Raw genomic sequence first — 10854 nt, 5'->3', positions numbered from 1 at the left:
ACCTGCAGTCGTCAACACTCCTGTTTGAACACAGACATAGATTAAGTCCTGTCCGATCTCATCAGCTTTACCCAGGGCCTCCACAGGTGTCTGCGCCTCTGCCTCCCGGAGTGACGGAGCCATCATAACACATCACGGCTCAGAGTGGAGGAGTGGCAGCACCCAGCCTGCCCACTGTACGGCGCAGGCCCCTGGGCACGGAGACGGGATGGATACTCAGATCATTTGCAAGATGCCGGGGATGACTCTCTGAGGGGACGGCGGAACATTTTGTCTGCATGTGACCCCCACGGGGCCCTTTCTCACAGGGGTCAGGATTCGCACCAGAAGAATGGTCGGATGAATCGAGTGGCCAGAGGGGGATTGTAGGAAAACAGGAAGGCGTGTGCGAGAGCCGGCAGTGGTAAGGTTGATTTGTTCTGTGCTGCGGTCCCTGCTGTTGCCTTCTCCCTGGTGTTGCTCACAAAAGTGTTCCGCCAAAAACCCTCTTGTCGCCATGGCACCCCAGGCCCCGGCATGATTGACACCCTGTCACATTATCTCATGACAGCGCTGGTGGAGGGAGAGTGCTGAGGAGTGGTACTGGGAAGTAGCTGGGGACTTGCACACAAACACAGGCGAATACGCACACACGGTGACACATACACACAAATGTACAGTAGACACAAACACACCCTAAGGAGCTACAGCACACGTTAGCTGAAAACTGAAAGTACTGTAGATCTCAGCCATGGCGTGCATGTGTGTGTGTGTGTGTGTGCGTGCACTCATGCTCTAGAGGCAGAATTCACCAAACACTGGGGAAGGTTCATAGAGGGGCGCAGATGTTTTGCACATCGTGTACATCGTGCTGCAGAGACATGCTATTTTATGCAGCAGGGTGTATGGAACAGCCCGCTGATTCATTTATGAGATGAACATCAATTTATATAGCTGGAGGTAGCTCCAGGCTGTTATTTATGTCATTCTGTACCCGAGAGGTGCTCTGTGGTAGCAACGTAACGTCTCTGGCATACGTAGCAAGGAGCCGTAAATCATTAGACGAAAGTCAAGCAAAGACAGTTAAAAGTCTTCATCTGTGTTCCAAAGTTAATATGACGAATCAGTAACATTCTGCTTTTATTGAGGGTTAGACATGCAAAAACATGTCTTCAGACAAAAACAAACACAAATGCACGGGACTCTTTGTTCCTGGTCTGGTTCTTAGGATTTTTTTGCTGTTTGAGGCTTCTCCACACACTTTGCCTCCCCCAGCAAGGTATTTAACCTTCAGACCCAAACTTTCCTGTCCAGCCAATCACATGCAAGTATCCTGCTCAGCTGTGCTTCTCGTTACTTTCAACAGACAACTTTTGGAAGCAGATCTCACCATCTGCCACATTTTAACACTTATTTACCATGAAACCTCACAGTGTGACTCTTTACTAAAATACGCTAAAAATACGCTATGTTACGGGCTTCAGTCTTCGTCAGTAGTTGTTGGCCATAGGTTGATGCTCTCAGGGCTCTAACTGGAACGGACAGCGGTAGCCATCTCTGTAAACGGGACTCGCAGGGATCCGTGAGCCGCCAATGTTTGTCCACATGGGCGTGACCCTTTCGAGGGCCAGGTCAGGCCAGGCACGCCAGCAACAGCTGTGTGAGGATGATGGGTGTCAGACCACAGCGCACGTCAAAGCCCAGACGAGCATCTGACAGCTGGATGACATTGAAGTGGGAGTTAAGGGGAATCTGCCTGTCGAGTTCATCTTGACTATCAGTGAAATGCATTTTCACAAACTATAATCATGTTTTCTTACAGAATGTTAAATGCAGTACTTTTGGGGGGGGTGGGGGGGGGGGGGTGTTTACTATGATAGATTATGTTTTTCCAGTCATACACGACATCTCACATTTTAGAGTACTCCCATCAATTATTCGGCAGGTGTATGGAGCAGAGTCAGGCCAATACGAAGGCCCCATTAGCATCTGAGGCCCACTTTAAGGGTTGATATTCACCCACCTCTGTCTCCCACACTGAGAGGTGGGGACTAATCTCTCTGTGTAGCCCCTAACTCCCTACTGCCTCTGTTTCCAACCCTCCCACAACCCCCCCGACCCCCCTTCTCCCCTCCTTTCCCCTCTGGAGGCCTGCATTAAACATAAAGACTCTGCATGGATGAGTGAGTCAACAAATTACCACAGCCAATAAATGGGAAAAAATGATCTGCCCCTCTATATGCCACCAGTCTCTCTTTCCCTTCCTCGTCTCTTTTCTGCTTCCCTCCCTCTCTACTCCCCCCTTACCTTACTTTCCTCCATTAGGTTATTGTCCCGGGCTTTTAAATAAACATGATCTTTGCCCGAGCTTCTTCTTATTGCATTTAGTTAGAGCATTTCTCCTCATGCTTGACTGGCCGTGTCCATCAACTCAGGGGAGCCTGACTCGCTGCAAAATCCCAGCTAATACACATGAAACTGATACAGCTGTTGGTCTAACCTTTGAGTGTCTCCTAAGGAGCACAGTGATATTTGCACTTAATAAAATTATGCCTACCAGGAGAATATGCCGCTGACATTTGCCATTTGTCAAGTTGAGGTGGCAGTGAGGCTCTATGAGTCATTAGTGTTCAGGGCACAGCCAAGAGTCGCTTCGCCTCTACTGTACATGCGAGCAATCTTCATACAGATCACATGTAACTGCCACATTTCATTAAAGAACCTACTATCACTAAATATACTTCTTTTTTCCTTCTTTCACCCAGCATGAAGGAAGTCATTCCTTCACTCTAATGGAGTCCGGTGCCTTTGTAGTACATGTCAAAGTGAACCTTGCGCTGAAAAGTAGCAATTTTGTCCTCCAGAGCTCTTTGCTCATGTAATTGTGCTGTATGACGCATGCAGGGACAAGATGTGAAGCCAGGGAGTGAGGGTGCAACATTCAGCCAACTTTAAAGTCATTTCTATGAAGGAATTTCTTGAGTAATGGGCACCTATTATGTTATTACAGCAACAATAATCTGACGATAGGGGAATTCAATAATGACTTGTAATGTGAGCATTTCTAACCATATCGGCTACCTATTTTATATTTCAGGGTGCAGATCATAAACGAGCGTCCACCAACCATCAGGAGTCAGGGGGACACTATGGAGGCGCTTTGCGTAGCTCTCGCCTGTGGTTGTAGCATGAGATCTGCTCTGTTGTGGGTGTGAATCGTTTGAATCACCAATTTGAATCATTAATTTTGTTATTGTGCAGCAACTGTCAGTAAAGCTCAGCGACTGTACTGTTCGTATCTGTTGCTATTGAACATAGTTACGCTGTGACAGGGCATAAAATCAGCCATCTTCTACAGCAGCTTCGGCCGTTCCGTGTCAATCCACATCAACCTGAACCACCTCAGGCGGCTGAAGTCACCTGTAAGTACAATGCTGAACCCTGTAAGTAGGCCTACTTTACAACACCCACATTAAAATAAACCATAGACATGTTTGTTTCTCACAATCCTCTTTTCAATGGACCTCTGTCTGTTCCAGAGTAAAAAGAGAAATGTACCCCGTGGTTTTTAGTGCACCAAACTGATAAAAAAGAAACTATGTGATCCTCTTTTTGTTACCGTCTATACTGTAGTCTAAAGCATGACCAAAAGAAAAACTAGAGATCAATGAGGAGCTTGGAGGCAGGGTCACAGTAACTATAACAACTTTAGCCCATGCAGGGTGATAGATGTTGCAGATGTCGTGCCCTTCCTCGATACAGTGAAAAAGAGGCCATGCTGTGTAGGCATGGTGCCTCCTGTTGTTGTAGGACGAGGGAAAAGGACAGAAGAAAAAGTCTTTTACAAAGGAGGGGTGATCGCAGACGTCGGTTAACTCCGACTTGAATCATTTTGATTCGTTTCGGCCAAGAAAGAAATGAAATGTCTAAACGTGCAGGTCTGATACACGGTGGAAGTGCCCAATTCTGCATAACTGCTACTGGTAGCAGCTAATAGCAGCAGCCTACAATGTGCGGCTATCCTCGCATGAATCAGCCTTTGTTATGATTCTGGCCTAGATTAAACAACGGCATGGCAGAAAGTTTGCTCATTGCTCGTCTGAACTTGTCGTTGGTGTGTCGACGTGTTGATTCTCCTTCTGTACGTTGCGTTTTGAAGTGCATATTTATTCCAAAATTATATTTGAAGTCATCATTGATAACAAAAACAACGAGATGCAGTGGGAATACATCAGAGACATTACAATGAGCACAAAAGAAGAACAGTCATATACAGAGCCTATAAAAAGTATTCACCACCCCATCCCCCCGGACTTTTTCATGTTTTATTCCCAAGGAAAAAAATAAAAACTATATACAAAAGAAGTCTACGTTAAAGTCTAACTTTAAAGTAAAACTTTGGTAATATTTCTGGTACAAGTATTTCCATATGACATGAAATATTCATGACTGAATAAGCAACAATAAAAGTTAAAGATCAGAAAACGAAACACCCCGGCAACACAAGCAGGCAACCAGACAACTGTGATTGTTTTGACTCGTAATTGGTGCAGAGGAACACACAAGACTGGCGTCCACTCCAAGCTGGAAGTGTGCGCCCGCCACTCATAGTGAGAAGCTGATTCAGAAAATAAAGATTTTGGGAGGCTTTAAATTTAAACTACTAAAGTTTTATTATATTATCGTTATTAAAATGTGCACTTCAAATCTGCTTTAGTTTGAAATGATACTTTTCATGCACTTTTGGGTCCATTTGGCTGCAAATACGATATCTTTAAATACAGATTAATTATTCCTTCTGTGATTATGATTTAAAAGCAGTCATTTTGGAATTGGATTTTGGGAGTCTTTGGAAATCAGGCATTCAGGTATGACGATGTGTGACTTAAAAATCTGGTGCATGATTTATTTTTTTGATTTTGAACTTGTTCATGCTTGTTTATTTGTTAGTGGATCTTTTTTGTGCAAGAAAAAAAATGCGTCTCAAAGCTTCTTGGTTTTAAGTAGCTTTTGTTAGACATTTATCTTTCTGTCGTTATCATCCTACTTTCAGTCAGTGCTTGAATAAAACATGATTTTGCTCTGTAGTTACATATCTGTCAGTGTTACTGATGCTGTGATTTGATGTCACTACTCGACGATCCTCAAGCTCACCTGAATAAATCCTTGGCTGTGACGGTGTTCACAGCACTTTCTCCACATCATTTTAGCCGTAATGTTTGATTCAAAAAGCAGCACAATCATACTGAAAAAATGACAGAAGGAAATATTCTTCATTGCATGCAGACTAAGAAAAATTACAGACTCCTGAAGAATGAAATTAGTTTGTGTGTGACAGCTCAGAAAACCATGGTAGCAGTTAAAAGCTGGATTGTAACGGTGATATTGTGGGTTCGCATCTTGTCTGCATTACCAGTGTTTTTCCTCTGTGCACCGGAACAGATTTACTGAACCAACTCTTCACCTTTTTGATTCAGCTGGGATTTAACCCACATTTCTATTTTCTCACATGACACAAACGTCAGCAGTCACCACTGCAAGTGCTGGACTATATTTGAGAGAGTAGTAGTTTCAGCATTCAATAAACTAGCCCCTCTAAAGAGAGAGAGAGAGAGAGAGAGAGACAACAGAAATCTGCAGTCAGTCCGGCCCTGTTGATGAACAAGTGCCTCCTGCCTTCCCCTCGAAAGCTAAAACATCGGAAAGCTGAACGCCTGCAGGAGTCACTCTGAATGCATGTTTCATTTTACGCCGCTCTTGATTTTGTTTGCTTCCTCTTTTAGCTTTATAGTTTTATTGTGACAGATGAAGCCCTCTGCCATTTGTTCTAACATAGTTTAACACAAACGATAATAAAATAAATCACAAGATAATGTTTTCATAGACTATTTCCTCAGGAACGCATTAATGAAACTGTTGATGTCAAACCTGCCACGAGTTGTGCACCAGTCTTTAATCATCTGATCATTTTCTATACCTCGCTCCTCTTCCTGGTGTCAGTGTGGTCAGAAATGGCTGCATAATGCCGTGGTGAGACTTCTCTCCAGCTTCAGTTCTGCTTTGTCTGCGTAATGCAGAGCAGAAAACTGACCGTCCAGCCGTTGGAGACTCAGGAGACAGGCGTGTTTGACCTAAAATCACTTATCAGGCATTTCTTTAAACCAGTGATTTAATAATGAATTCATTTACAATTCTTAAAACTATAAAACATGAATAAATCCCAGAGGTGGTGCTAATTGTATCCGGACTGTACTGTCTCTAAGATTTTCCTCTTGTCAGTTCTGTAACTAAGAACGAAAACTATTCAGTTCTAATCGTGTGCGGCTGACTGCTCAGTGCAGTGCGGTTCCCCTCATTACAAACCCTTTGGAAGATCAGCGCTTGCAAAAGACATGGAGGCGCTGGCGAGACGCTGCACTTGTGTGTGTTTGTGCGCAGAGGAGGACGGAAATGGAGGCAGCCTGAGCTCCAGGATGCTTCTCCTTCTCCCACTCAGAGACAACAAAAGCCTGTGTGTCTGCGCTCCACTGAGTCTGCATCCCTTGGCTTCCATTACTCCTAGCCGCTGCCTAAGTCCTTTCTATACAGCGTGCACTAAGTTCGCAAAGTTAGAAAGCATTGTGGCGAGCTTCCAGTTCTTCTGTGTTTGTGTGTGCACACATGTGTCGGCCCATAGAGACGGAGTCCCTGCAGGACCACATCAGTAATGAACTGTGTGGAGAGGCCCGCCTCTGGCCGGGTGAAGACCATGCTGTAACCTCACCCTGATCGATCGGGTCGAGCTCGACAAACCGTCTGATGGTGCGCCTACCTGCTTCCTCTGCGTCTCCTCAACATGTATGTGGAGCGTTTCACCATCAATACAAGTAAAGCACACTCACGCCAATAATCTTGTGAGCAGGCGCTTAGGTGATCCTGGCAAGTCCTGTCCCCGGTGTGAAATTAATTGCTGTGAAGTTGTCATGCCAAATATCAAAATCTTGTTCTCAAATCAGATCTACACTGTCTTAAAAAATGAGCGCTGCGCCAAGCCAAGCAGAAAATAATCTGTAACATCACACAATCCATCAAGGGCGCTGATTTTCACTTTGATACTGTTTGATGTTGTTTGTTTGCTTTTGCGCATGTGTCCTCATGCCGGTGTGTGTGTGTGTGTGTGTGTGTGTGTGTGTGTGTACACCCCACGCATGAGTTTGAATTTTTGGAACGTGAAAAATGGAGTGTGACTGCGGAGCAGCGAAAGGTTACGTCTGGAAAACAAACTGTATGACAACAGCGTTCTCTTTTGATGGCGTGATTGGCAATCTTCAAATGCGGCCGAACAAAGAGGAGTGAAAAGAGAAAAACAAAGGAAAGGCAAAATTGAAGTTGTCATTTTGTACCTGAGTTGTCCCAAACTATCCCATTCTGCAGCCAGTGGGGGTTTCTGTCAGTCGGCGGCACACTTCTGTGTTCCTCTGCCTCCATCACCGCCAGTCCATTTCTCTGTCTGGGCTTTTCTACAGCCTTGGGTCTGGGGCTTGAAATGACTGGGTCAGACACAGCTGGAGAGTGGGAGAGGTGCAGATGACAAATACTGTACGTATATTAAAATCATTCACAATGTCCAGAGGAAGGGGAGGGAAGTGTGGGCAGGTGGGGGCTGAGTGGAATTAAAGGCAGCCTTTGATCTGAGTAGAATTAGAAACTGTGGACGCTTATTGAGCTGAGGAGGAAGCACGTTGCTCTTTTGTTCCAGAGTCCGAGAGCCATCCATCTTCAGCTTGACCTGCTGTGGCATCTGATGCTGTTTTCTATTTGTTTGTTTGGATTTGAAGACTTTTGTAGTCGCACACGAAAACTCCCAGAGTGCCCTGACACGATGCTGGAGTAGAGACACAGAACGAGGCGGTGGAGGACGTACAGCCGGGAGTTTGGCTTTGAGAGGCGTAAAAGTGGCTCGATCGCAAGTGTAGCCTGGTCATTCTTTCATATCATCTTGTCATAGACTTCTCTGATATGAAATCCTCTTCTTCTGTTATATTCAGCACATTAAAATAGCATTTCCTAATTCCCACTGCAGCGTGCGAGCTTTGCCTCTTCATAATGTCATAGCCATTTTCCGCTCCCTTGCTCGGAAACACCATATTCATGCACAATTTGACATAATAGCAGAGTTAAAAACATGAAATTATAAGGTAACGTCTCACCGAGGGCTATAGTCACATTAAAAAATGCTTTCCCAGTGATCTGTAAGATTGCTGGCTGCAGTGAAATTTAATAGTTTTAGCATAGCACCCCCTGCAGGTAGGCATTATTCCTTGCTAATAATACCCTCAATGCTTGGACTGAAACGGAGGCTCTCATTGTTACCCTTTCACTGCAATTACAGGCCTTTCTACTTTGATTGGTGGGTAATTGAATTGGTTTGAGCCCGTATGATTTCCTTCCGAATTTGCCACTCATAGTCCAATCTTGGCACCAGATCAGACAAAGCCTGTCTCCCAGTAATTAAAGACGGCAAAGCCAGGTGTAGAACTGGGGAACTAGGGAACCATAGCCAGATGAATGGGACTGATTAGGTGTTTAGTGAAAATGAGATTTTCTGGCTCAAAGACAAAGTGCAGCCTCTCACTCGGTGCTCAGCGTTCAGTGGGGTGGCAATTGACTGCTGCTGATGAGGTACATGAGGTAAAGGCCCGAAAATGACTTCCTGCATTCATCGCGTTTACAAAGGAGCCGCAGTGTCAAAGTCTGAGTCTGAGCCTGAGAGACACATTTCAAGCATGAAACAGGCTTTTAAATTGAACTTATACGGAAAAATGGGAGATTTTGGTTCTAATTAGGCAGAAAACGGCCTGTCCCAGATCAGTAGTGGAGATAATGAAGCGCGGGGAGAGCCAGTCGAAGTACAGCTTTAAAATTTGTGCGGGACGGTGAGGCAGAAGTTTAATTTGAGTTTGAGGTGAGGCAGTTTAATCTCACCATTAATCTTTTTATGTGAATAATACACTATCTGGCAAGAGAGTTTCCCTGTGCATCATGGAACAAAATGTGTCTTCTCTGAGTTCGCATCAAATCATCTTTCCACTTCTTGAACAGTAACTAAAAAATGGATTTATTTGTACTTTTAATTGGTAGCTCTAACAAACTCATCACCATAAAGACTCAGACTTTTCACTCCATGGCAAGTAAATGAGGTCACATGTTGGTCCTAAGTGAGCGACAGCTGTGGTCAGGTCAAGGTCAGCCTACTTTCTGAGCGGTGGATGCACGCCAGCTGACTGAGTGGAAAATGGGAGTTTTTTTCTCCCTTCATTGAGACTGGAATGGATTTTAATCAACACATTATGCCAGTTGTTAATTGCTTTTGCCGCCCGCTGCTAAAATAATTTGCTACTTTTTTATTGTAGTAGTAGCCATCTGTTTCAAAACACGGGGACAGGATCGGGCCTAGACCTGGGGTGGATGTTGACATGAGATACGGGCGGCTAATTTGCACTGCCACCACCTTATTTATGAGGCTAAGAATGTGTGGAGTGGAGGGGAACATTCGCAACTGGGATCTGAAATGGAGAGCAGCGTCGAAGCCATGAGCACAGAACATGCATCCTCACAAAAACATATAGAAAAAGGTAGATCCGCTGAAAAGATTCACGCTTCATTGTGCAGCCGTGTACAAAAAAAATGATGCATGAACAGTCACGGCTGTACAAATGCACAAGCAGGATGATCCTGCGCATCGTCTGAAACAGACGTCATTTTGGCCTTGAGGAACAATGGCCTCCTTATGAGGCTCATCCTGCTTTAACCCCAGTCTGTGTCCCTTAATTGCTCAAGGCTGCAGACAGACTCTCTCAATAATGTCTAGAAGGGACAATAGCCATGAGGAGCTCAGCGAGAGAAAGCTTTTACCCCGCTTCACCTCATATTTACTCTAATCAGTCTCACTGTTAAGGCACACATCGCGGGCTGTACGGACTGAGAGGTCGTTGCTCGGTGTGCTTCGTTGTCTGCTCTAATGGCGGCGGAGTGAAAGCAGCTCCTTCTTCGCGTTCATTTTATGCGCGGCCAGAAAATGTGTTTAAGCGTCGGGTGCTTTCATCTGTTTTCCAAGTTTTTCTCCGCCGGAGAGTGAGCCAAGCTTCCCGTATCCTTCCCGCTCTTGGGAAAGGCGTTGAAATTTGCCGACCAATGATAGATCTGAGGTCAAAGGTCAACGAGGGTTCTGACCACCCGGAAACAGCGAGCATTTACACATTTAAGAGCGATCACGCCTCTGTGTGAAGCCTCAGACGTATAAATTCAGACTTTCTGGAGGAGGGTGACAAGTGCGCTCCAAGCTGCATCTACTTTTCAACACTTCCTCCTTCAGAACCGGTTTTTAATTAGCTGTGTGGAGAGCCATCGACAGTGGCACTGGACATGTGCAGTATGCACAATATGTGTGTTTTTAATACAAGAACTCAGTAGTTGTGTCTGTCATATTTGCATTTCTGTGTGTGTGGTGATCTTGCAGGGCAGGCAGAGAAGGCATCTCGCAGTCTATGTGATGCCGCCACGAGGGTCTGGAGGCGACATATCAACAGGAGGGGACCGAGCCATCAAAGCCATCATGTACTTTAATTACAGGTAATCTCAACTCAAAGACACTCTCCCACTCCCTCTGTTCTTAAGAACTTCCTCCCCAATTACCAAAGTGCCTCAATTAGGCCCTAAATAAGCAGAGGACATGCACGAGGGAGAGATGGGCAAATTACGACGGAGAGGGTAAAAACAACAGGCCCTGTAAGAGCCAGTGTGATGCAGAGGCAATTAAAAGACAAAAAAGTGTTCTACCACGCAGGGCGAAAATGAGAAAAAAAGAGAAAAAGCCCTTTGATGAGCTAGTTCTGA

This window comes from Chelmon rostratus, chromosome 13, assembly GCF_017976325.1.
Source record: "Chelmon rostratus isolate fCheRos1 chromosome 13, fCheRos1.pri, whole genome shotgun sequence".
Taxonomy (NCBI): Eukaryota; Metazoa; Chordata; class Actinopteri; order Chaetodontiformes; family Chaetodontidae; genus Chelmon; species Chelmon rostratus.
The sequence above is the reverse complement of the archived record's forward strand: the minus strand, read 5'-3'. Positions refer to the sequence as shown.